Genomic DNA, 6,960 nt, shown 5'->3' on the forward strand with positions numbered 1-6,960 from the left:
CTTGGAAGCCTCCTTATCTGCAAAAAGGGATCTTAAAACTGACTTTAATGAGATTTCAGGCTTTATGCAGCCAGTGTGCTTCCTGGACTCAGCAGATGATGAGAGACTTTTTGCATTACCAGAGCCTCGGCTCCGGGCTGGCCCTACCAGGGACCTCATCTGAAGGGGGAATGGGATGAAGGTGTAGCTCCCAAATGACCCTCCTCCTCCAAGGCGGGCAAAGGCAGCAGGAGTCTGAGAAGGGAGATCCTTAGTGCCATGGAGGGGCTGGGGCAGGTAAAAGCTGGGATCTCTATCGTTGCCCCTCTCTACTCTGTCTCCCTAGGTGGGTGATGTCAGTCAGGATTCCTTTATCTGTAGGAGACAGGAAATCACACTCAATAGTACCGAAGCAAAAGGAAGACACGATTGGCTCCCATAAATGAAAAGCTCAGGACTTCGGGCATGACTGGGTGCAGGTGCTCAGATAAGGTCACCTGGCTTTTGAGGGGGCTGTACTGGGTCTTCCTTGCTGTGCGCTGGCTTTCTCTACTTGTAGTGAGCGGGGACCACCCTTCCCTCTGGCGCTAGGGCTCCTCATCACGGTGGCTTTTCTTGTTGCTGTGATCGGGCTCCAGGGCACTCGAGCTTCAGTGAGTAGCTGTGGCTCATCCGCTCAGCTGCCCTGGAGCCTAGACCAGAGATGGAACCCACGTCTCCTCCACCGGCAGGGGGATCTCAACCACTGGATCGCCAGGGAAGCCCAGGCTATCTGGCTTCTAGGTCTCCCTTGGGCTGCACTTTCCTCTGTGTTGCCTTTCAGTTCAGTCGCTCAGTTATGTCCGACTCTTTGTGACCCCATGAACCGCAACACGCCAGGCCTCCCTGTCCATCACCAGCTTCCGGAGTTCACCCAAACTCATGTCCATCGAGTTGGTGATGCCATTCAACCATCTCATCCTCTGTCGTCCCCTTCTCCTCCTGCCTTCAATCTTTTCCAGCATCAGGGTCTTCTCAAATGAGTCAGCTCTTCACATCAGGTGGCCAAAGTACTGGAGTTTCAGCTTCAACATCAGTCCTTCCAATGAACACCCAGGACTGATCTCCTTTAGGATGGACTGATTGGATCTCCTTGCAATCCATGGGACTCTCAAGAGTCTTCAACACCACAGTTCAAAATCATCAATTCTTCAGCATTCAGCTTTCTTTATATAGTCCAACTCTCACATCCATACATGACCACTGGAAAAATCATAGCCTTGACTAGATGGACCTTTGTTGACAAAGCAATGCCTTTATGTCAGGTTAACTGTTCCAACGACGTAAGCATAGAAATCACCAGTAATTCCAAGCTCAACAAACCCTGCAGAAATGGACCTTCTCTTCTCCATCTGTTAGTCGTTTCCAGGTAGGGCTCTCATTGGCCAGGCCTGGGTCACCTGATAGCTCCTAAGCCAATCACCAGGCTGGGATGGGCATTCATCCTCTGATTGGCCTGCCCCCCGGTCACCTGATTGCATTTGCTGAGCCAAGTAGTGTTGAAAGTGAAAGTCGCTCATTGGCGTCCGAGTCTTGGCAACCCCATGGACTGACTCTACAGTTCATTGACTTCTCCCCCAGGCCAGAGTACTGGAGCGGGTAGCCTTTCCCTTCTCCAGTGGATCCTCCCAACCCAGGGATCAAACCCAGGTCTCCCGCCCGGCGGCACTGCAGGCGGATTCTTTACCAGCTGAGCCACGAGGGAAGCCCGGTAGTGTTAACCCTACGTTAACCGAATGGTCTGAGGGTGGGGATAGGAAGGAGCCGAAAGGAAACTTCAGGAGGTGGTTGCCAGAAGGAGGAGGGCCACAGGCAAGGGGCCCGGAACCAGCAGCCGTCCAGAGGAGGTGCGCTTCGTGTCGGTGATACCCGGCTAGTTCGCCCTCCATCCACAGCGGTGAGAGAGGATTCCCACGGCCGGCGGGTGTGGATCCCACCCTGTGTTTCAGATACTGTGTGGGACCAGGCCCAGCAGTGGTAGGCACAGTAGCATTGCAGCCAGTCTGCCTCGCAGGCAGCCCTGCCCCCTCACTCCCACAGCCCACTTATTGTGAGGATTCATCAGCCTCACATCCAGAGGGGGAAAAAAAATTTCCTCTAAAACCTGAATATTCTCTGACTTGTTCCTGGTAGAGAGTAAACCCTACTTAACTTCCTTCAGTTCAGTCGCTCAGTCGTGTCCAATTTGCAGTTGATTTGACTGCCATTGGTGGGGAAGCCGCCGTATATAAAGGCAGAGGGTGTTACCCACCTCATCTCCAGGCTCCAGGCAGCTAACGTCCCTAGGCCAGGACACGCTGGGGACTCAGAGTTGGACTGGAGGGAGCAAGTCTGGGCTGTGACCTGGCCAGGGTCAAGGCCACAGAGCTCTCTCTCAGCCCCTGATTTTTTGCCTCTGGAAGGAGAATGCAAAGAGTTTAGAACTGTAACCTGCAGAACTGTAAGTTCACACGTAGAAGGACCCCATTCAGTGTCCCAAGATGGCAAAAAAAAAAAAAGTTTTTGGCAAAACTTAAATTTCACACAGCTCTCAGCAAAAACATCTCATGAGTACCCGAAGCAGTCCATCCTCTCTCCAGCAGCCTGATCTTCACAATTACCATTTCCCTGTGAAAAGGCAATCCTCTAGAAGAATTTTTAGATCATGCAGCACATTTTAGAACTTCTTCCCTCCAAATGCAAAACTCTATCCTGGCACAGACCTGGAGCAGGGTTTCAGATGAAGCTCGTGGGAATGTTTGTATCCCTGAGTCTTTCTCAGTTCTTGGAAACGTGATCAAAATTGCTGCCCCCGTTGGCACCAGCTTCCACACGCCTCTTTGCCTTATCTCGGCTCCTGCTCTAGATGGTTCCCGCAGATGGTTTTCAGGCCTCCCTCCACTCAGCCGAGCTCCGCTCTGGCACTGGGACTGCTACAGCAGTCCTGCTACTGCGTGCCAGGTATTGTGCTGGGCATGAGGGACACCACCAGGAACTAGACAGACACAGCCCTGCCCACTGCCCCTCCCTCCCAGAGCTCAAGGAGACAGGTAAGGCAGTGTTTTAACCCCAGGTGCTGGAGGCTGCTGGCAGCCCGAGGAGGGGCCCCTAACATCTTAGGGTGTCATGGAGGGCTTTTCCGAGGACGTGATGTCTACACTGAGGCCAAAAGGATGAGTGAGAAACAGTTCAGATAAGGTTGTTGTCATTGTGGTGTTGTTGTTTAGTCGCTAAGTCAAATCTGACTCTTTTGTGACCCCATAAACTGTAGAGCCCATCAGGCTCCTCCGTCCGGGGATTCTCCAGGCAAGAATACTAGAGTGCAAAGTAGTACAGCCGCTATGGAGAACAGTGTGGATTTCTTAAAAAACTGGAAATAGAACTGCCATATGACCCAGCAATACCACTTCTGGGCATACACACCGAGGAAACCAGATCTGAAAGAGACACGTGCACCCCAGTGTTCATCGAAGCACTGTTTATAATAGCCAGGACATGGAAGCAACCTAGATGCCCATCAGCAGACGAATGGATAAGGAAGCTGTGGTACATATACACCATGGAATATTACTCAGCCATTAAAAAGAATTCATTTGAATCAGTTCTAATGAGATGGATGAAACTGGAGCCCATTATACAGAGTGAAGTAAGCCAGAAAGATAAAGGCCATTACAGTATACTAACACATATATATGGAATTTAGAAAGATGGTAATGATAACCCTATATGCAAAACAGAAAAAGAGACACAGATGTACAGAACAGACTTTTGGACTCTGTGGGAGAAGGCGAGGGTGGGATGTTTTGAGAGAACAGCATCAAAACATGTATATTATCTATGGTGAAACAGATCACCAGCCCAGGTTGGATGCATGAGACAAGTGCTTGGGTCTGGTGCACTGGGAAGACCCAGAGGGATTGGGTAGAGAGGGAGGTGGGAGGGGGGATCAGGATGGGGAATGCATGTAAATCCATGGCTGATTCATGTCAATGTATAACAAAAACCACTACAATATTGTAAAGTAATTAGCCTCCAACTAATAAAAATAAATGAAAAAAAAAGGGAAAATAAATAAATAAATAAAAGATTAAAAAAAAAAATACTAGAGTGGGTTGCTATTTCCGTCTCCAGGGGATCTTCCCGTCCAAGGGATGGAATCTGCATCTCCCGCGTTGGCAGGCAGGTTCTTTACTACTGAGCCACCAGGGAAGTCCCCCGGAGATGGTAGATATAGATAAAAAAGGGCCTTGTAGGAAGAGTGTATCAGCTACACTGACAACAACCTCCAAACCTCATGCTTCAGACAACACACCGTGTACTGTTGCTTGTGACTCTGTGGGTCAGCCAGGTGATCCAGACCAAGCTTGGCTGATCTCTGCTGGGTTCATTCACGCATCTGTGGTCAGTTGGAGGGCTGGCCGCTTGGCCAGCGTGGGCTGGGCAACAGGGGAGACTGGGCCACGGGCCTCTCCACATCCAGCAGGCTTGTTCACGTGGGACTGGGACCAGACATCCCTTCCCTCATACTGAGTTGGTCACAGCAAGTCCCAAGGTGAGCTCAGATTCCAGGCACGTGGGAAGAGCTGCAAACTTACATTGCAGATGGGCATGGATATGGGCAGGGGTGAAAAACTGGCACTATATGTACATCAGTCTAACACACACACACAAAGGAAACCAAAGTGGAAAGCCCAGCTCTCAGCACCTAACCGGTTCCAAGAGCCTCAGTGTGGTTGGACTATGGGGTTTCAAGGGGGAAGGAGGCTTCATAAGCCAGACTGGAGAGGTCAATGGAGAGGTCCCCGTGGCAGTGGGGAGCCATGAAGGGTGCTAGGCAGGCAGTGGTATCTAGTTTCACTTTAGAACACTTTGCCTGCCTCAATCCAGACCTCTGGTAATGGAGACTCCCCTGGAAAAATCCCAACAGTAAGACCACAGAGAGAAAGATGCAAGTCTGTTCTAGACCTGCCCTGTTAAAATCCTACACTCTCCTCAGAGGTAACCACTGCTATTACCTTGTTATAAATCCTTTCAGACCTTCTTCTGGGACTTCACTCTCACTCACACACACACACACACAGTTCTACCTTCTCAGAAGTGGGGAACATATTCCACAGATACTTTCTGTCTCATTCATTTTCACTGCTGTGTAATATTCCACCATGTGAACAGATCTGCCTTGGTGGGCATCTGCCTTGGTCCAGTCTGCCCTTGGTGGGCATCTAGGTTGTTTTGCATTTTTGCCAGGATTGCACTGAGCACCCTTATGTATCTTCAGTGTAAGAAAGAAAGAGCACCAAGTCGTGTCTGACTCTTGCGACCCTGTGAACTGTAAACTGCCAGGCTCCTCTGTCCATGGGATTCTCCAGGCACGAATACGAGAGTGGGTTGCCATTTCCTTCTCCAGGGGATCTTCCAGACCCAAGAATTGAACAGGCCTCCCGAATTACAGGCAGATGCTTTACTGACCGAACTACGGGAGAAACCCCATCAGTATAAGAATTTCTCTCAAATTTATACCCAGAGTGACATGGGTAGATGTGGCCCAAATCCATCTTAGTCGTAATAGATGTTACGCAGTTGTTTTTCTATGTTGCTTCCCAGCAGCTATGTATTTCTTCACATCCTGGATGCTCAATTTCGATGGACATTTAAAAATTTGTCATTCTGGGGACTTCCCTGGTGGTCCAGTGGTTAAGCCTCCATGCTTCCAGTGCAGGGGGTGTGGGATCAATCCCTGTTTGGGAAACTAAGATCCCACATGCTACTTGGCATGGCCAAAAAAAAAAAAAAAATTGTCATTCTACTGCATGTGAAATACCACCTCATCCTTGTTTTAATTCCTCTCGTCATTTTATTTATTTTTATTATTATTTGTTATTATTATTCATTTATTTTTGGCCACACCACATGGCATGTGGGATCCTAGTTCCCTGACCAGGGATCGAACCCACAGCCCCTGAAGTGGAAGACGGAAGTCCTAATCCCTGGACTTCAGGGAAGTCTGCACCTCGTCATTTTAAATGGCTGCAGAGTATTCTACAGTAAGAGAGTAATTCCACCAGGCCCTGAATGATTCATTTGGAAGTTTTTTGTTTTTTTCCTTTTCCAAATAACACAGCAATTATTTCTTTTCCGACAAATGTGCTCCTAGAAGAGAGAGGCGGAGTTGCTGGGCTCCAGGGAATACCTTTCCATAGTAGGCTACACCCAATTTACACCCTGGCAGAGACAGCGAAGGCCTGGCTCCGGCATCCTCGCCAACACTTTGTCTTCAGTTTTTATCAGTTTGATGAGAAAAGGAGTAGCTCATCGTTGTTTCGGTTTAAATTTTCCTGAGTGCCAAAGAAGTCGAGGCTGTTCTCCTGTGTTTGTTTGCCTTTCTGGTAAATTCGTGTTCTTTGTCGGTTTTCCCAGTGGATGCTGTCCTTATTTACGGAGACTTTTGCTAAGTAATTTAAACATCGCTCTGTCACCCGTTAGAAACTCTTGCAACTCAAAAGGAGGTCAGGACAGGCTGACCTGGGGGTGTCTGCTCCAGGTGAACCCACTGGCTGGCCGCCACCTGCTGCTTCCTGAGACAGCGGAGGCCAGCTGGGGCCTGGGCACAGGGGTGGGCACTGGGGCAGGGGGCCCCTCCGGGCGGCTAGCTCCCTGTGGCCCAGGCGTGCCAGTTCCCCGTCTGCACCCCCCAGCCTCTGCTGCGAGGAGGCGCAGGAGGGATCAAGCATCTGAGCCCCCTTCCTTTCACCGTGGGGGCTGAGACCCAGAGAAGTCAGGCACATGGGCAAGGTCACACCGGAGCAGGTGCCTGGGCTGAGGCATCATCGGCGCTCCGGGCGGGGCTGCAAGGCCCCAGCCTCCCGCCCAATCAGCAGCCGCGCCTCCCGCCCAATCAGGGGCTAACTGGGGGGTATGTAAGGCGAGCAGGCGGCCCCGGGGTCTCACGCCAGGCGAGGGGGC

This window comes from Cervus canadensis, chromosome 22 (assembly GCF_019320065.1).
Source record: "Cervus canadensis isolate Bull #8, Minnesota chromosome 22, ASM1932006v1, whole genome shotgun sequence".
NCBI classification, from domain to species: Eukaryota; Metazoa; Chordata; class Mammalia; order Artiodactyla; family Cervidae; genus Cervus; species Cervus canadensis.